The sequence below is a fragment of the Erpetoichthys calabaricus genome, chromosome 5 (genome assembly GCF_900747795.2).
Source record: "Erpetoichthys calabaricus chromosome 5, fErpCal1.3, whole genome shotgun sequence".
In the NCBI taxonomy this organism is placed as follows: Eukaryota; Metazoa; Chordata; class Cladistia; order Polypteriformes; family Polypteridae; genus Erpetoichthys; species Erpetoichthys calabaricus.
Genome location: NC_041398.2, coordinates 6,951,249 through 6,972,427, shown reverse-complemented (window position 1 = coordinate 6,972,427; position 21,179 = coordinate 6,951,249). Strand labels below are relative to the sequence as shown.

General features: G+C 42.0%; 3 protein-coding genes across 16 annotated transcripts in view; all 3 read right to left on the bottom strand.

Annotated features, from left to right (window-relative positions):
* LOC114652414 (tripartite motif-containing protein 16-like) overlaps positions 1–21,179 on the bottom strand; it is a 1,097,043-nt gene that overhangs the window by 375,780 nt on the left and 700,084 nt on the right. The gene's annotated exons all lie outside the window — the stretch shown is intronic.
* The window catches only part of LOC114643026 (tripartite motif-containing protein 16-like), a 1,170,030-nt gene that overhangs the window by 648,642 nt on the left and 500,209 nt on the right, over positions 1–21,179 (bottom strand). The window lies entirely within an intron of this gene.
* LOC127527845 (zinc finger protein 184-like) overlaps positions 1–21,179 on the bottom strand; it is a 579,825-nt gene that overhangs the window by 120,673 nt on the left and 437,973 nt on the right. The gene's annotated exons all lie outside the window — the stretch shown is intronic.

Below are 21,179 nucleotides of genomic sequence, written 5' to 3'. Positions count from 1 at the left end.
CTAAACCCCTGCTGACTGCTCACTAGTAAGGAGTGAAAAGGCAGAGTTTTGTTTCACAAACTGATTTTCATTCTAAAATGTGTTTTGCATGCAATTTCAAAATTGTAAAATACAAAATCTGTTTAATATGCTTTTTGTTTTCTTTGTAAGGGGTGGTCAATGTTATATGTGGCTGAAAGCAAAGAATAACTGGTCTCTAAAAAATGTCTTCTACCTTGATCACTCACTAACACTAATGCTGTTGCCCCAATTTTTCTTGTCTCCTTCCATGTGTCTCCACAAACTATCATGTACCTCACAAATTGCCTGCTAACACATCCATGACAACAGTTTTGCTTCACACCATTCATATGGTGACCAGAGGTAACACCATCAGCGCTCACTCTTCATGACCCCATCTAAACCAGTATCCTTTCCAAAGCTCCACAGGAGTCACACTACCAGGCTTTACCTGAGAAGAAGAGCCAACACAATGTGTGCCTGTAAGTGCTGTCTGTCTGCACCATCCCACTGTCTGTACTCTGGACCAGAAGACATTTTCACAATGTTATAGTACATGGAGAAAAAGGCTGCCAATGAGAATATATTCACTCATCACTACTTTCTACTAATACTCCTGTTCTTAATATGTACTGCTCAATCTTTACTAAACAGCTGTTGTTAAAAATGCTAAATAAATCAGATTTATAATCAGGTAATGAAGCCACTCTATCTACAAAAAATTAAATCAAGATACACCTAACTGTGCCTTTCTAGCTGGAGCCAACTCAGAAACTGCTGTAAGTCACATTATAAATGACATTCTGATTTAACACAATGCAGTAAACTCCACCATTATTAACATTTTAGTCTTAAAGACAACATTTGAGAATCAGCTGGCTGGTCAGCCGCTGTCCATATGTGGTTTACTTCTTATTTATCAACTCATTTTTATTTTTTTTTCAGGGTCTGATGTTGTGGCCGTTAGTGTTTTGGTTCTGTTTGCCATTTTAAGATGACACTCTGAAATGTAATATCATCTTTACTGTGTAGACTGATGACACTCAATTGAATTTATACAGTGATCCCTCGCTATATCGCGCTTCGCCTTTCGCGGCTTCACTCTATCGCGGATTTTATATGTAAGCATATTTAAATATATATCGTGGATTTTTTGCTGGTTCATGGATTTCTGCGGACAATGGGCCTTTTAATTTCTGGTACATGCTTCCTCAGTTGGTTTGCCCAGTTGATTTCATACAAGGGACGCTATTGGCAGATGCTGAGAAGCTACCCAGCTTAGTTTTCTCTCTCTCTTGCGCTGACTTTTTCTGATCCTGATGTAGGGGGATTGAGCAGGGGGGCTGTTCGCACACCTAGACGATACGGACGCTCGTCTAAAAATGCTGAAGGATTATCTTCACGTTGGCTACCTTCTGTGCAGCTGCTTCGTATACTTAAAAGCACGAAGGGCATGTATTGATTTTTTTTATCTGTCTCTCTCTCTCTCTCTCTCTCTGCTCCTGACGGAGGCGGTGTGAGCTGCCGCCTTCAACAGCTTTGTGCCGCGGTGCTTCGCCAAACAGCCCTATTGATTTGTTTGCTCCTTTGAAGAGGAAGATATGTTTGCATTCTTCTTAATTGTGAGACTGAACTGTCATCTCTGTCTTGTCATGGAGCACAGTTTAAACTTTTGAAAAAGAGACAAATGTTTGTCTGCAGTGTTTGAATAACGTTCCTGTCTCTCTACAACCTCCTGTGTTTCTGCACAAATCTGTGACCCAAGCATGACAATATAAAAATAACCATATAAACATATGGTTTCTACTTCGCGGATTTTCTTATTTCGCGGGTGGCTCTGGAACGCAACCCCCGCGATGGAGGAGGGATTACTGTAAATGTTTTTAAAACCTTCTTTTAATTATATTTGCAGCTTTAATGAGTTAAAATAATAAATGAATGAAAAATATGTTTTAATTTCTCAAAGAAGGCAGATGTTTATCTATTGTCATTGTGTGATTATGTTTTGTGTTTTATCTTCAGGTCATTTTGTGTTTCACTTTACTGCACTTTATTTGTTAAATGTGTTTCAGAATTTCACTAACATTACATAATGTCATCTTCACAGTTTGCATTCTTCTCTTTTCTTTTTATTTTTAGGTTGTGAAGCTTCAGTTTTCTCCCTACAGCCTCCTGAACCTCAGAGCAGAGAGGAGTTTTTACAATGTGAGTCTGTACTTTGATTAAATGGATCATCACAATAGAAATAATTTCTCTTTAATATCTCAGTTGAGGCTTATGATATGAAAGTGTAACCAGCAGAACGTGTGGTGTGAATTGTCAGCTCACTGGACAATAGAGCTGTCCTGACAATGACTCTCACAGATCATACAGAACTCCTTATTAAGACGTCACATTCCATACGGTTTTCAGGTGCCTTTCGAAGATGCTGAAACCCAGAGTACCAAGAGTCTGCTACGGCCCTTATCCTAATTCAAATTATCCATCACTACATCAGAATACTAACAAAGTGTCTAAGGACCGTTTTTTTTTTTTTTTTAATTTGGTGATTCAATTTTATATTTTTTTCCTATCCAACCAGATCTCTGTGGATAGAGTAATGCAGGAAAATGTTAAGAGCTTCAGAAATCTGATACAGTGCATTGAGATAGCCCACAAGATACTGACTGAGAAGATCAGAGAACAAGAAAAAATAGAAATGGAGAAGGTTGAAAGAGTCACGGAGCAACTGGAGAAGGAGATTGAGGAGCTGAATAGACGAGAGGCTGAGCTGAAGGAGCTTTCAGAGACCAAGGACCATCTCCACTTCCTGTAGGTGACAGTGACACTTCACAGGGTGATCAGACTGGGGTGTGTGGGGCCTGAGAAACTTTAATGTCAAATTCAAAAGATCTGAGGAGTTTTTACAAATGTCAAGAACAGGCCATTCAGCCCAATTTCACATGTTTCTGCCTTTATCTGCGGCCTTCAAATAACATCCTATGGCCACCTGATAAACTCCCATCTCAGTTTTACTGCACTGATCAATGTAACTCTTCTATGACCTTTTTAAATATGAAAATTGAAAATATTCACCAGCAGTTGACTTCTCTTGTAAACTCCGTACATGGAACATTTTATTATCCCCCTTCTTCTTCTTTTCTTACTATTTTTAAACTCCCAACTGTAGTTGAAATATCTGATATTATTAGAAAATCCAAGCCCTCTACTTGTCAGCTGGCTCCAGTTCCTACTGATTTCTCTTTCCTCTCTAATAACTAACATCATACATTCTTCCTTTATCTCTGGTCTTGTTCCTTTATCTCTTAAAACGGCTGTGATAACTCCAATTCTCAAGAAATCTGGTGCGGATCCCTACAATCTCAATAATTATCATACCTCATACTCAATTTATCTTTCCTTTAAAAAACATTTGTAAACTATTGCCATGCAGGTTTACTCTCACCTTACTGACAATAATTTGTTTTGAACAATTTCAGTGCGGCTTTTGTCCATTTCACAGTACAGAGACAGCCCTGATTAAAATCCCCAATGACCTGCTAATGGCAGCTGACTCGGGGCTGTTGACCACACTTGTGCTCCTTGATCTGAGCTCAGCCTTCGATACAATATCTCATGATATTCTCCTTGACAGATTAAAATCGATTGCACGCCACATGCCTGGTTCAAATCTTATCTCTCAGATGTCAGTTTGTACAACTAAAAAATTTTAGACCCCAAGTTTTTCCAGTTGTTAGTGGTGTTCCCCAGGGCTCTGTCTTGGGCCCCCTTCTATTTATTATTTATCTTCTGCCTCTTGGTCATATCTTTAGGAAATTTGATATTTACTTTCACTGTTATGCTGACGACCCCCAGCTCTATGTCTACTAAGCCTGATTCCACTCTTCCTCCTTCTTCCTTCTCTGACTGTCTGCAGGAAGTTAAATCATGGCTGTCTGCTTATTTTATTAAATTGAATAGTAATAAAACAGAGGTTCTTCTGGTAGGAACTAAATCAGTTCTGACAAATGTTATAATCTTTTCTTACTCCCAGGTTAAGAACGTAGGTGTCATTCTTGATAGCACCTTAAAATTTGAGGCAGACATTAATATTGTAACTTGGTCTGCATATTTCTATCTCAGCTGTTTACGGCCATCTCTCTCAGCAACCAGCACTGCTATTCTCGTTCATGCTCTGGTCACATCTCATATTAATTATTGTAAGTCTGTCCTCTCTGGTCTTCCTCACAATCTTCTTTATAACTTCAGTATGTTCAGAATGCTGCAGCTCATATTATTACCAGAACATCTTCCATTGAACACATCACTCCAGTCCTTCAGCAGCTTCACTGGCTCCTTGTTAAATATCACATTGATTTTAAGATTCTGCTAATTACTTACAAGATCCTCCATAATCTGGCACCTCCTTATCATTTTGATCTTCCTCACATCTCCATTCCTTCCCATATCCTTAGATCTTCTTCCTCTCTTTATCTTATTACTAGCAAAATACCCGCGCTTCGCAGCGGTGAAGTACTGCTTTAAAATTTTAAATAATAAACTGAGGGAAAATGTACCAATAATTATTTGTTAAGGATCTCTTTGTATACCACGTTGTCAGTTCACCCCTCCAGTTGTAATATGACCAAGCTGTGTGCTGAGCTTACTCTTGAGCATGCAACGTATAGTTGGCCATGTGAAAAGCAATCTTGCCTCAAATCAATGCCAACCTTTTGTAGGGTCTGTCCCTGAGACTTATTAATTGTCATTGTGAAGCAGGGGCCTTAGTGGAAATTGGAGGCGTTTGAATTGAAATGGGAGATCAGAGGGTACAACGGGGATGCGAGGAATAAAAACTCTCTCCCCTGAGCCACCACCAGTAAAAATAATTGCCTCAATTAGGTTCTTTTGCAGGCACGTGACCTGAAGTCTCGTGCCATTACAAAGTTTTGGTGTCTGTAAGTTTCTCAGTAACGTTATTGGTGCCCCAACCTTCAAAATTAGATTATGCTCAGGAGTGCCTGGAGGATTCAGAGTGTGGACTGAGATGCAGGCTATGGACGTATATATGTACGTAAGTAGGATTCAGTTAGCGTTGGGAACCCGCGTATCAAATTTCTTGAAGATGGGCCCATTAAGTAACAAAGACCGTTGGAAAGTTCAATATGACGGTCAATAGTGGTGTCATACCACCGAAATAAGTACGTACATCGGTTTCGGTTAGTGCAGGGAAGCCGCCTACCAAATTTCAAGAAGATGGGGCCATAAATAAGAAAGTTTAACATGGCGGACGTTGTCGACCATTATGACCGTTACGTGTAGAATTTCGAAATGAAACCTGCTTAGCTTTCTACCTACACGGGAAGTTGGAGAGTTAGTAATGAGTGAGTCAGTGAGGGTTTTGGCTTTTATTAGTAGAGACTAGCAAAATACCCGCGCTTAGCAGCGGCGAAATACTGCCTTAAAATTGTTATTAAGAAGAAAAGTAAACATTTTTAAACTGAGGGAAAATATACAAATAATTATTTGCAGGACTTGTTGTGTTGAAGTGACATTCGGCATCTGTCACGCGTTGTAAGCATACAACTGGTTTCATCGATAACTTCGCATCCAGCTTTTGAGAGTTAAAACATTCATAAACATCAAAGTGTCCACTACTCAAATCGTCACCTGTGAATCTAAGATGTTTAAGAGGCATTGGCGGTTCTCCAAACATGTAAAATAGGCAGGCAGCCAACTACATGGGAGGCGTGGGGACGGGGGACGCAATATAGGCAGGCAGCCAACTACGTGGGAGGCCGGGGGATGCAGGATGCAACCCGGCCTCACACATCGACCGAGCTGCAGTCTATGGACGTATATATGTACGTAAGTAGGATTCAGTTATGACCGTTACTCGTGGAATTTCGAAATAAAACCTGCTTAACTTTTGTAATTAAGCTGTAAGGAATGAGCCTGCCAAATTTTAGCCTTACGCAGCGGCGAAGTACTGCTTTTAAATTTTTATTAAGAAGAAAAGAAAACCTTTTTAAACTGAGGGAAAATATACCAATAACAATTTGTTAAGGATCTGATTTTTTGTGAAGCTGCCTTTACACAGCTTCTCCGCTTTTTTATAAATGAACGCCATATAAGGCCTTCCTTTCTCCTTGCTTCGCAGTTCTGTAGTGTTTTATTGTTCGTTCATCACGATTGTTATAGTTATTGTGTAGCTATTTGAGACTCACTTTTCTGTTCAGGTACCCATTTCCTTTATGTAATCCGCGGATTCTCGGCTATTTTTTGGTCGTTTATTACGATTATAGTTATTTATTGATTCCCTTCTTTAGCTGACTGCCTGCTCATATAAGGCGCTCCGCTGTTTTTTTGTGAAGCAGCTTTTACACAGCTTCTCCGCTGTTTTATAAACGAACGCCATATAAGGCCATCCTTTTTCCTTGCTTTGCCAAGGAAGCAGCCTTTTTATTTAATCCACGGGTTCTCTGCTGTTTTATTGTTCATTTATTACGATTGTTATAGTTCTCTTTGTATACCATGTTGTCAGTTCAGCACTGTGGTTGTAATATGACCAAGCTGTGCAAGCTTACTGTTGAGAATGCAACGTATAGTTGTACAGGAGAAAAGCAATCTTGCCTCAAATCAATGGCAACCTTTTGTAGGTCTATGAACTTAATTTATGCGTCACTCGCTCGCTTCTTATTGTTTCACTGCCTTCTCATTTGTGTAATGAATGTTTTCTTCAGCGCTCTTTGGGGCTCTTTCTTGTTTTGTACGTACTGCGTTCACAGTCAATTCATGTGATTACGTGGGAGGCGTGATGACGCAATACGCAACTCCGCCTCTCACGGCCATCGAGCTGCAGTCTATTACAGTATATGGACAAAAAAGAGGTTCCAGTTATGACCATTACGCATAGAATTTCGAAATGAAACCTGCCTAACTTTTGTAAGTAAGCTGTAAGGAATGAGTCTGCCAAACTTCAGCCTTCCACCTACACGGGAAGTTGGAGAATTAATGATGAGTGAGTCAGTCAGTCAGTGAGTGAGTGAGTGAGTGAGTCAGGGCTTTGCCTTTTATTAGTATAGATGTATATGTGTATGTATATATGTGTGTATGTATATATATATATATATATATATATATATATATACAGTGTAGCAGATAGGGTATTTGTCCACCTCTCGGACCCTCAGGTACCACTCTGAACACCAGGTGAAAGTACAATAACTTTTTATTTTACTATTGTACAGTGCACAAAGCACCCTCCACTCCACACTCATATAAATACAATAAACTCTCTCACAAAACCAATCCTCCTCGCCCAGACACTTCGCCCTCCTACCTCCCAGCTCAGCTCTGCGTACTGGGTTACCCAGAGTCCTTTTATACACTCTGACCCGGAGGTGTTCCTGCCAAATCAGTCCACAGTTCCTTATTCCTTCTGGGTCAGGGTAAACAGTCCTTTTCTTCAACCCGGGAGCACGTCGTTTCTTCCTGTCACGTGACCATGACGTACTCCCGGGTTATAGGGCACATAAGAGCCCACGAGCCCCCCTACATAGATAGATAGATAGATAGATACTTTATTAATCCCAATGGGAAATTCACATTCTTCAGCAGCAGCATACTGATACAATAAATAATATTAAATTAAAGAATGATAATAATACAGGTGAAAAAACATTTTAATTGTTAGACGGAACTGTCATCTCTGTCTTGTCATGGAGCACAGTTTAAACTTTTGAAAAGGAGACAAATGTTTGTTTGCAGTGTTTGAATAAAGTTACTGTCTCTCTACAACCTCCTGTGTTTCTGTGCAAATCTGTGACCCAAGCATGACAATATAAAAATAACCATATAAACATATGGTTTCTACTTCGCGGATTTTCACCTTTCGCGGGGGGTCTGGAACGCAATACCCGCGATATAGGAGGGATTACTATATAGCTGTACCCGGCCATGCGTTGCTGTGGCTCAGTCTGGTTAAATGGAAAAGAAAGAAAAGAGAATGCGCACGTTTCTAATATGTTTAATTTCACAATGCTTGTGGGTATACAATAGTTTTTGTTGTTCCATTGTCTGTGCAGAATGTTAGACTGAATAATATTGTTAAGTTCATAGACGTCTTTGTTTTTGGCTGCAAGAATAGCTCGTTCACTCAGCCAATCGTGATTCTTATAATTGGTTTGAATATTGGGAAATACTTTTTCAACCAATTCTTCTTTTGACGTCACTAAATTGCAGAAGTTATGAGGAAATGAAATTCGTCCTGAGGTCAGATCAACCGGCACCTTTCCATTCCCAATTTCCTGATTTCTCCATCCCTGCTATTGACAGTTTGCATTATTTGATCGTAAATGCCTTTTTGCTGAAGCGTTAGCTTAGAAATATTTGATTGCACATATGACAAAAGATCACCCGTGTTGTTATTTTGTTCGCGACGAAATTCTACATCAAACGAAGCAGCAGCAGATCGATTCGGTGATGGCATTCCCAATTGATTGAGAACTTTGTTCGCGATTTCTAAGCACAAATCTTCAATCATTATCAACGCTTAGTTGTAGATGTCTGCTCTGAAGTCCATGTTTATATTTGAATTTTACTTGCGTATTCGACGGAAAATATCTTAAGCCATGTACAATTTGTATTTCTCCCATAATTGTGTTGGAGATGAAGGAGAGCAGGCGGTCAATATGATTGCAAACAATGCACGAATTTGATTTGGATGTGACGTGTTGCACGCGTCATTAATGTATACATCCCAGTGTCGGTCGTTCTCCAATAAATTCAGAGCTTGACATGTACTTTGGAAAGTGTCATGTGTAACGCCGTTGACAATTCTCAATTGCTGGAAAGACGTTGGACCGGGCACATTTACCAACAGCATGTGAACAAAGAAGCATTCATCTTGATTGGGATGCACGGTGTACAGTCTGCCTATCATAGTTTCTTTGAATATGGCAGGTTGTCCGTTGACTCGCTCTCCTCGTTTGCGTTGTTCAAATGATTTTCTACTCGCATTCCATGTGTAATACGTAGGCACTTCCGAATACAGCAGTGTTTTCGCAAACGCGTCATTTTGACATAACGTAAAGAAAGCAGTTAACGTTGTAGCCGGTGGATTCAGGGCTATTTGTTACACATTTGCAGCTGTGAAACAAACGCGTTGTCCATTTTCTAGATGTACTGCTAAGTGAACAACATCTGGACTTCGTTCATGTATGGGAAATGAAAGAATTCGCCATACAGCTTCATTGCTGCTTACGTATCTTCCGGCCTAATACTGTGCGATTTCATCGATATGTATGACCGCATTCCTATCACTTCTTTCTGGTTGCACGCCAAAAACTTCCATGTCGCTGCCTTTATTCACGTACTTACAAATGTATTTGATCAAAACTTTGAAATAGAATTGTAAAATATTTAGTATGGCGTGTGTTGTTTTTACGTCCAACAGATGGCGCTGTGTTTTCAAAAAAAGCATGTTTTTACCTGTCACAGGTGTGACATCTATATAATATGTATATAAAAACACGCGCGTATTGGAATGCAACGTTGTGTCAAAATTTCAAAGCAATCGGTGAAGAACTTTCGGAGATTTAAGGTTTTGAACAAACGAACATTTACATTTTTATTTATATAGATGTATATATTTATGTATATATATGGTTTTGGCAGCCAAGCGCTTTTTTTCCAACCTAGAAGACGTCTCTTGAGATCCGTTTAATCGCCTCGTTGATTGCATGTCCTCCCAGGTAGTTTCAATCCCCATTTCCCACACCGAGTCATCTCCCCTTTTATGAGTGACTGTGTTAGTCGCCATACTTCGTACAGGTCTTTGAACGCACTGAATACTTGTAACTGGTGTCGCCCGTCGGCTACTTTCGACAGGGAATGGAAGCAATTGTCGAGTAACAAAAATTATTTGTAAGTGATTTCGCATTGAAGAAATAGTAAAAACTTGATCACTTGGGTCAATCCACATTACTATCCGAGAATGGTAAACCGGATGGACGCAGGGACATCCGGCAATGGGCCGTTGACGCAAAAGACGTACTGCGCAGGCGCCCCATAAAAGTTATGAACAGAATCGGTGACAATGGGCAGCCCTGGCGGAGTCCAACTCTCACTGGAAACGGGTTCAACTTACTGCCGGCAATGTGGACCAAGCTCTGACACCGGTTGTACAGGGACCGAACCTCCCTTATCAGGGGGTCCGGTACACCATATTCCCGGAGCACCCCCCACAGGATTCCCCGAGGGACACGGTCGAATGCCTTTTCCAAGTCCACAAAACACATGTAGACTGGTTGGGCGAACTCCCATGCACCCTCCAGGACTCTGCTAAGGGTGTAGAGCTGGTCCACTGTTCAGCGACCAGGATGAAAACCACACTGTTCCTCCTGAATCCGAGGTTCGACTATCCGACGGATCCTCCTCTCCAGAACCCCCGAAGGAGTGTGATCCCTCTGTAGTTGGAACACACCCTCCGGACCCCCTTCTTAAAGAGGGGGACCACCACCCCGGTCTGCCAATCCAGAGGCACTGTCCCTGATGTCCATGCGATGTTGTAGAGACGTGTCAACCAAGACAGCCCTACAACATCCAGAGCCTTTAGGAACTCCGGGCGTATCTCATCCACCCCCGGGGCCCTGCCACCAAGGAGTTTTTTGACCACCTTGGGAACCCACCTCCGAGTCCCCAGGCTCTGCTTCCTCATTGGAAGGCATGTTATTGGAATTGAGGAGGTCTTCGAAGTACTCCGCCCACCGACCCACAATGTCCCGAGTCGAGGTCAGCAGCGCACCATCCCCACCATATACAGTGTTGACACTGCACTGCTTCCCCCTCCTGAGACGCCGGACGGTGGACCAGAATCTCCTCGAAGCCGTCCGAAAGTCGTTCTCCATGGCCTCCCCAAACCCCTCCCATGCCCGAGTTTTTGCCTCAGCAACCACCGAAGCTGTATTCCGCTTGGCCTGCTGGTACCTATTAGCTGCCTCCAGAGTCCCACAGGACAAAAGGGACCAGTAGGACTCCTTCTTCAGCTTGACAGCATCCCTCAGCGCCGGTGTCCACCAATGGGTTCGGGGATTGCCGCCACGACAGGCACCGACTACCTTACGGCCACAGCTCCAGTCAGCCGCATCAACAATAGAGGCATGTAACATGGGCCATTTGGACTCAATGTCCCCCACCTCCCTTGGGACGTGGTCGAAGTTCTGCCGGAGGTGGGAGTTGAAGCTACTTCTGACAGGGGGCTCTGCCAGACGTTCCCAGCAGACCCTCACAACACGTTTGGGCCTACCAGGCCTGACCGGCATCCTCCCCCACCATCGAAGCCAACTCACCACCAGGTGGTGATCAGTTGACAGCTCCGCCCCTCTCTTCACCCGAGTGTCCAAGACATGTGGCCGCAAGTCCGACGACACGACCACAAAGTCGATCATCGAACTGAGCCCTAGGGTGTCCTGGTGCCAAGTGCACATATGAACACCCCTATGCTTGAACATGGTGTTCGTTATGGACAATCCGTGACGAGCACAGAAGTCCAATAACAAAACACCACTTGGGTTCAGATCGGGGGGGGCCATTCCTCCCAATCACGCCCTTCCAGGTCTCACTGTCATTGCCCACGTGAGCATTGAAGTCTCCCAGCAGTACGAGGGAGTCCCCAGATGGTATGCCCTCTAGCACACCCTCCAGGGACTCCAAAAAGGGTGGGTACTCCGAACTGCTGTTCGGTGCATACGCACAAACAACAGTTAGGACCCGTCCCCCCACCCGAAGGCGTCTACTGGGGTAAACTCCCAATGTACAGGCTCCAAGTCGGGGGGCAATAAGTATACCCGCACCTGCTCGGCGCCTCTCACCGGGGGCAACTCCAGAGTGGTAGAGAGTCCAGCCCCTCTCAAGGAGATTGGTTCCAGAGTCCAAGCTATGCGTCGAGGTGAGTCCGACTATATCTAGCCGGAACCTCTCAACCTCGCGCACTAGCTCAGGCTCCTTCCCCTTCAGAGAGGTGACATTCCACGTCCCAAGAGCCAGCTTCTGTAGCCGAGGATCGGACCGCCAAGGTCCCCGCCTTCGGCCACCACCCAACTCACACTGCACCCGACCTCCTTGGCCCCTCCCATAGGTGGTGAGCCCATGGGAAGTGGATGGAATATTTGTGTGCTTATTTACCTGATGTACTAAAAATTTCATGAGTTTAACGGATGAAATCCAAATTAGTTTGTGCCCTCAGAATGAAAAAGGTTTGTATTTATTTTTTAATAACAGGTGAGCTTTTAAGCATGAAATATCTCCCCGTAATGCTTATGTTTTAACGCACATGTGTTAATATGAATGCTTACAGAGTATTAAAAGACACTCAACAGTTAACAATGTTTACCTTCATTCAAGCATTTGAGTCACACTGTAAATTCTTACTGAGAAAAATAATTGACAAATAATTTACCGAATCAACTTGTAAAGAAGGTTGAGGCTGGAGTATTACGTCACTTCCGCAGCAAAACTGTCACAGTTTGGGTGGGGGAGGGGGCCGTGGCGGTTGACAGAGTATTGAAGACGGACGACAAAGATCGAGGGCAAATGACAGAAAATGTACATCGGAGGACTGAGAGCGGATGACGGTGGAAAGAGGAGTCACATATAAAGGAATGAAAAGGCAAGCGTGGGGCTTGGGCTGCTGCCTTGGACACAACGACAAGTCCTGGAGTTTCTTTCGTTCTAATTCTGAGTACTTAGTGTGTCACAATAACAAGGGCACTGTAATCAGTGCCCCCTACGGCCCCAGAATAGGTGTGTATCTGGACTGGCCTGCTGGCTCTCTGTCATTTTATAGCGTCTCACACACAATGACCCTCCTGCACAGGTTCAACACCTCCTTCACTGAGCCCCTCCAGGGTTTTTGCTTAGTTGTGACTCCAGTGTAACAATCAGACATCTGACACCAGGAGGCCACTGACCAGGACCCTCCAATCGTCATCTGATGTCTCCACAAGCTCAGGTTCTCTTTGTGTTTGTAGTTTAGTGTCAAAATTAATTTCACAGGATTGGTGCGGAGAAGCCTTTATGTGACTGAATTTTGGGAGTAGAATGCAGGGTGACTGCCGATGTCAGGGTCTCCATTAAATTTGAGTTTGATTTAATCTTTGAGTAACCAATGAGGTGTGTGTATCATTGTGAGGTGCAGTGACCCCTCAGATCTACACATAGAAGTCTGACCAAAAGGGGTCACTGTTGATTTACAACCACATTTACAAGGAAAGGTAAGTTAACCCTTTGGAATTCCTTGGATTTCTGCATTAATTCCTACTAAGATGTCATCTAACCTTCACCTAAGTCCCAATTCTAGACAACCACAATCTGCCTAAACTAATAACTCACCAGCTGCTGCACTTTCCATGTCTATGTTAGGCACACTGAGTGATAATTCACAGTGAGGACTGGCAAAACTAACCAAGTTTTAATTATTTATTTCTTTTATTTAATAACTTGTTGATCATCCTTTATCAGCCACAACCTCCACCAAACATTTCCTTTTCTTGTTTATAAGACCTGCACAATGTTTGGGATGAATTATGGACCATCCCTCCCAACAAACCTGTTTCAGTTTCTCAGTATTTCTTTTGGCACAGCTGTCTTCAGGTCACGCTGCAGCATCTCAGTGGGGTTACGGTCAGGACTCTGACTTGGTCAAACGTCTTTACCAGCCATTCTTTAGTTGATGTTCTTGTGTGGTTTGAGTCATTGTCTTGCTGCATCACTCAACCTCACTTAAACTTGAGGTCGTGGACTTACTGCCCTTACATGTTTTGATATGCATTTGAATTTCTTGTTTCATCAATATGTACATTGTGTCCAGGCCCTGAATTAATAAAGCAGACCCAATCCATGATTCTCCTTCTACTTTGTGTCATAGTCGGGATGAGGCTTTGGTGTTGGTGTGCAGTGCCCTCTTTCACCAAACCTAACTGTGCATTTGTGCCAAAAAGATCAACTTTTATCTCATCTGTCCATTTAACGTTGTCCAAGGAGCATTGGGGGACATCCAGGGGGTCCTGAGCAAACCTAAGATATGCAGCAATTCTAATTTTTTTTTTCAGGTTTGTGTTTTGTGCCGTTGGAGTGATTGTTACCTCATGCCCACTCCTAGGGAATAACTACAGTCCTGAATTTCCTTGATTTGTAGACATTTTATCTCACCATGGTTTGATGAACACCCAGGGGCCTCATGTATAAATATTGCGTAATAACGTTTCCACTTTCAAATTGTGATGTATAATACCTTAACTTGGAATAAAGCCACGCACATTTCCACGGTAGCTCCAACCCTGTCGTATGCAAGTTCTCTGCTCGGTTTTGCAGACTGGCGGCACCAGCGTCAAAGCAGTGCTACTGTTCCTGTGTGGTCATCCTTCCTTTTTCAGATCCACATCCCTGACGCAGCTTTATAAATACACTGAAATTAACCGCTGTTATAAGAAGAGACAAGAGACATGGCAAGGTTTGGGGCAGCCACCCATATAATTTGGTATCCTGGCTGCAAAAAGTAAATGTTTTAAGTTTGTGTCACGTTTACAAGAAAGAGCCCGGAACAGAACTGAATTCCAGGGAAAAAGAGTGAGGCTTTATAGGAATTCTGGGGGAAGTGATGTCATCCTCGGGGCCGAGACCAGAAGTTATGTCATCCTTGGGGCCGGGACCGGAAGTGATGTTGTCCTCGGGGCCAGGAACAGAAGTGGGGGGTCCCGAGTTGAGGCGGTGGCTCCTGGTGGGATTTCCTGGGAAAGGTCTGCAGGGAACTTAGAAAGAGCGTTAGTGCACCCCGCCACTCCCTGGGCAGATGTATTACCAGTCATCTCCAAGCCCTTCAGCTGCCTCCTATTCACACGTGTGTGACACCGCATATTGTTTATTAGTTTCATGCATCTGATTGTAATTAACCGGAAACAATATAATGGTCCACAGAATGGTCAAACTATTCCAAATACCATAACTGCTTTAGCGTTGTTACTCTCACTGCACCATCTTCTTCTTCTTTCAGCTGCTCCTGTTAGGGGTTGCCACAGCGGATCATCTTTTTCCATATTAATCTCACTGCACCACTCGAAGTAATTATATCACTGCATCTGAGTGTGAATCACAGCTGTACAGCAGCTGATCGGAAAGAGAATTATCGGTATACAGCATCAAGCACACGCTGCCTCAGCCATTCACTCTTTGAACTGCTCTCATCAGACAAACGCTTCAGAGCCTTTCCTGTACAGACCTCGTGGTTCACAAACAGTTTCATCCCAAGACCTCTAAATGCACTCAATCAGTCCATCAAGTGCTCCTTATCGAATTGTTTGTACTTATAAGTACAATCACCTCACTGTGTACTTGCGATACAGTTATAATATTGCACAACCTGAGCCACTTTATAACGCGTGTATTTACATATGATGACGATATCATTTTTAAGATGAAATGCAGCAAAATATATTTAATATATTATACAGATAAAACTTTAACTTTAACTACACGGTGCCGCAGCGCTAGCGAGAAACTTGAGCTTCGTTCACGGTTTGTTCCTGTCTCGCGCTGTATTCATGCTGTGGCTGGCGCAACACTGGAAAGATAGATGGATACATTAATTAAACATTACAAAGAGATTTCGAGGGGCAAAAGATATCTTAAAAGTTTTGAAGAATCGGTGTTCTCAGCTTACAGATGGCTTAACGTCTATTACAGAGCTGATTGTGTTGCGATTGGGTATTTTGAGGAAGAAAAGTAAGGACAGGAATTTGGGGTTAGTACGTTTGAAAAAGACAGTACTTCTGTAATAAAGCATTTCATTGAAGGTCGTGCACAGCGCAGCAAGCATCTTGCATGAGACATGAACAATCACTGCGCCACAGTGTTCCCATGTTTAATAACATGCTTTAACTCTTATCATCATAAAAATGATATCATGCATACTTCTCAGTATTTTAATTATTAAGAGAGCTGTAATATCACGAATGTAATGGATTCTGTGTCCTGTCAGAGGAAGACAAAGCCCGGAAGCAGGTAGTGATTCACACACATAGAGCACATAGAAGATCAAATACAAAACAAAGCATTTAACATACTACTTTAGTTATGATGGGATTTGAGAAACTAGTAAATTAAACAATTTTAAGATGAAGTTTATGATGTTATACTTTAATGATAAAATAAACTACATGATTAAAGTGGAAATTTCGAGATTAAAGTTGACATTTCGTGCTTTTTTCACACTGTGTGCCTTTTTTTTTCTCTGTACCCTAATAAGCTTTCATATGACACTCAGACGGTGGACACTTTCCTGGTCGGCGTGAAAAGTAACTCACGTGCACGCGCCTGCTGCCCCACCCCAAATCCTCCCAGAATTACACCTCTGTGAATATGCAAATCAATATAAATAGCCCTTAAGCTCAGACTTCTATGAAAAGAATGGCAAAAGTAAGAGGGATAATAGAAGAATTTGGGAATACCAAGTGGAGGCAAAGAACAACGTACTATTTGTTTATTTAAACAGTGGTATAAACAACAAAAGGAAGTTGATCGAGTGACATAGTGTGTCGGAGAAATTCGAAAGCTCAAGTTCACAAAGTCGCCAGTGCCCAAAATAAAAAAGAAGTTGTCAGATATCAAAGTTGCCATGAAAAGGCGAGTCGCAGCCCACTGTATGAGTATCATATGAAAGCTTATTAGGCTACAGAGAAAAAAAAGGCACACAGTGTGAAAAATGAACGAAATGTCAACTTTAATCACAAAATTTCCACTTTAATCACTTTGTTTATTTTGTCATTAAAGTAGAACATCATAAACTTCATCTTAAAATTGCTTAATTTACTAGTTTCTCAATCTCATCGTAACTAAAGTAGCACGTTAAATGCTTTGCTTTGTATTTCATCTTCTATGTGCTCTATATGTGTGAATCACTACATGGTTCCGGGCTTTTTCTTCCTCCGAGAGGACGCAGAATCCATTACATTCGTGATATTACAGCTCTCTGAATAATTGAAATACTGAGAAGTATACGTGATATCATTTTCATGATGATAGGAGTTAAAGCATGTTATTAAACATGGGAACACGGTGGCGCAGCGATTGTTCATGTCTTAGCCAAGATGCTTGCTGCGCCGTGTGCGGCCTTCGATTCAATACTTTATTGTAGCAGTACTGTCTCTTTCAAACGTACTAACTCCCAATTCCTGTCTTTATTTTTCTTTCTCCAAATACCCAATCACCACATAATCAGCACTGTAATAGACGTTAAGCCGTCTTTAAGCTTAGAACGGCGATTCTTCAAAACTTTTAAGGAACACTAAAATATCTTCGTAATGTTTAATTATTCTATCCATCTATCCTTCCAGTGTTGCGCCAGCCACAGCAAGAATACAGCACGAGGCAGGAACAATCTGTGAACGAAGCTTTAGCTTCTCACTTGCGTGCGGCACCATGTAATTAAAGTTAAAGTTTTATCTGTATAATATAATAAACATATTTTGCTGCATTTCATCTTAAAAATGATATCATCATCATATGTAAATTCACAGTTTATAAAGTGGCTCAGGTTGTGCAATATTATAACTGTATTGCAAGTTTACAGTGAGATAATTGTACTTATAAGTACAAACAGTTCTACTAGGAGCACTTGATGGACTGATTGATTGCGTTTAGAGTTCTTTGGATGAAACTGTTTGTGAACTGCGAGGTCCGTACAGGAAAGGCTCTGAAGCGTTTGTTTGATGAGAGCAGTTCAAATAGCGAATGGCTGAGGCAGCGTGTGCTTGATGCTGTATATCGATACTTCTCTTTACAATCAGCTGCTGTACAGCTGTGATTCACACTCAGATACAGTGATATAAATACTCTGAGTGGTGTAGTGACAGTAATATGGGAAAAGATGATCCACTGTGGCAACCCCTAACAGGAGCAGCTGATAGAAGAAAAAGAAGGTGCAGTGAGAGTAACAACACTAAAGCAGTTGTGGTATTTGGAATAGTTTGGCCATTCTGTGGACCATTATATTGCTGCAGGTTAATTACAATCAGATGCATGAAACTGATAAACAATATGCGGTTAATTTCAGTGTATTTATAAAGCCTTGTCAGGGATGTGGATCTGGAAAAGAAAGGATAACCACACAGGAACAGTTGCACTGCTTTGACGCTGGGTGCCGCCAGTCTGCAAAACCGACCAGAGAACTTGTTTATGACAGGGTATGAGCTACCATGGAAATGTGCCTGGCTTTACACCAAGTTTAGGCTTTATACATCGCGATTTGAACATGAAAACGTTCTTACGCAACATTTTTGTGCGTACACACCATTTATGCATGAGGCCCCAGATATCTTTTGCCCCTCAATTGGTCACTCAAGGGGTTTGTCACCTCTGAATAAATTGTCTGTGAATATCTGAAGATGAGGACTCACTGGTCACTCAGGTATCGGTCATACTGATGGATTTTGTTATTTAACTGAGGCACTTGATGTCACATTAGACATTAAACTGCACCTCCTCCTTCCTGCTCTCAGGTTTGTCAAAGTCACCCAAACTTAAGGAGTTGAGTCAGCTGAATAACTTCACCATCACTGTCAACATTTAAAGTACTATCACATGTGATACCTGTGAAAACTTTTATCTAACCTTAATTCACAATTCCCTCAGGAACCCTGAATATGCTGCATGTCACCTGACGTAAGTCTGTATAAACAGGCAGATTAAGGTCCAGGTTGACTGCCTGTATTACAGGCCTAAACAGCAGGTGGAGACTGTGAGTTCTAAATCTGACATGTTCTTGGAGCCAGAAGGGGGTCAAAAGGAAGTGGAGAAAGTAAAGAAGGAGTGAGGGGTGATAGTGAGAAAGAATGGTGTCAGGGGAGAAAGGGCAAGATGAACAAACTCAAGGAGCTGTGAGAAACACGTGAGTGTGCTGCTTGTGTGTCTGTGCTGTTGAAAAATAACCTGATAAATAAAGAACTGAGATTAATTTTTCCTGTCTGACATTTTCTCCTTTGACTTGGCACACTCTAATAGCCGTCCTGTGATCACAGATTGTATTCCTTGTTGATCAAATCTGTGTCCTGATGTCTGACTGACGTCTAAATCTTTAATCACTCGGTCATCAGACAGGCCATCACATGATGATCACTTCACTGCTGACCTAAACTCTGTTGTCCTCTTCTCTCTCTCTCATTATTTCACTTCACTTATTTCACTTCAGCCATTGTGTCATTTCTCATTGTCTGACCTCTTTAAAGTCATTGGTCTCTATGGTCACTCACATGCACGTCACATTTGTACATCAGCAGTGATTCAGGTCAGAATCTTGTTTTAAAGTCGAGGAGCACATTCTACACGTTCTCATTCATTTTGGGTCTGTTGCACTCACAGCTCTGCAGTGGTCCTTGTCCTCATTTCAATGTCCCACCCTGATGTCTGGAGTACCACAATTCCCTTTAATTATAAATGATATAATTATGAAAGTCTATGTCATCTCACATAGTAATTTCAACTTCAAGTTCAAGTTTCTTTATTGTCATCCCATTCAAATACATCATACAGGTTGATATGAAATTGGGACCACTGTACACATATACAACATGTAGTGCAACAAGACAATGTACACCACTTAGTGCAAATACAACATGCAGTGCAAACAGACAGGACAGTGTGCAGTAAACTGACACAACAACGGTAGGACAACGTCCAGCAGATCAGTTCTAACTGGATCAGTAACAGCTTAATAGCAGAGGAGACATTACTGTATTAAAAAGTGAAATATAAGAAGATGACTAATGTACATCAAAACTTTAGTAACTGTTTATCACTCATAAAGTGCAATGTGTACATTTGATTTGCAAAGTTTTCAAATGTGCAAATAGTGTAAAGTTCACAGTTCAGAGTTCAAAATCAAGTACTGGGTGGAGCTCAGACATTGACAAGTCGGACAGCATGGGGGTAAGAAACTGTCACACAGTCTGGATGATCTGATTCGGATGCTGCAATACCATCTGCTAGATGTCAGGAGCTCAAAGAGCCCATGTGCTGGGTGTGAGAGGTCAATCACAATGCTGGGTGCCTTGCGGAGGTTGTGTGTGCTGTAGGTGTCTTGTATGGAGTGCAGAGACACACCGATGAAGTCCGTCCTCAGCTGTCTTAGCAGTCCTCCGTAGTAACTTGTGATCCACAGAACTACAGTCCACATACCACACCATGATGGAGCTCATCAGCACATTAACACAATCATTTGTGTGCTTACCAAAGTGACTTATGTTTGGTCAGTGAAAGGATGGTGCTGTATAATAAGGAGTGATTTACAAGGCTGTGGATAGGATGAGAAATAAGCCATTAGTGGAGTGCAGGGTCATGAGGATATCTGGAAGACCACAGGAAAGACAGAAAACAACTGAGAAAAGGAGGCCTGTACCTGGTAGGGTCCACTCACACACACACACACACACACAAACACATGGATGCCATCTGGGCTAATTACAGTATGCCAATATATAAACAGGGTCATACTTTAATAATCCTTGTGTTTATAATAAATTGTAAATTGGCCCAAGTGGGTGTGTGTGCGTGTGTGTGTGAGTGTGTTCACCTTGTGATGGACTATCACCCTGTTCACTGGATGTTCCTGCCTGCCCCCAATGATTTCTGAGGTAGGTTCCATTTTCAACCTATAAACAGGTTGAGAAATGAATGGATGGATGGATGGATTATTCTGTTTCAGAAAATGAGGGGCTTTACTTACCCTGATGGATGTCTAAAAACTGGGAACTTATAAAGTGGGGGCTTTACTGAATAATAAGATGAATTACTGGCTTTGACAAAACTCATAACTGGTTATGAGTTATTTGACTGATTAACATCAATCATTTGGTTCTTTTCCTCCTAACATTCTTATAGCTGATAAATTAGAGAAGAGAACTTACTATGGGATGGACATTGTGATTAATAAAGAGCACCAGCATGAGTGGAATGAATCCTCAGTTTAACAGCTCGCTGTCTCTGTCTGCTGAGGTCTGCCTATCCATCACATTACAAATCTGTTTATAGTGATTTATGTGTTGTGTTTTATTTTAATTTTATTTCATTTGTAAATGTGCACTGAGTTCTGAGTGTGTAAAGTGGACTGCAGTGTGTAATAAATAAATAAGAAATAATGACGTGAATTA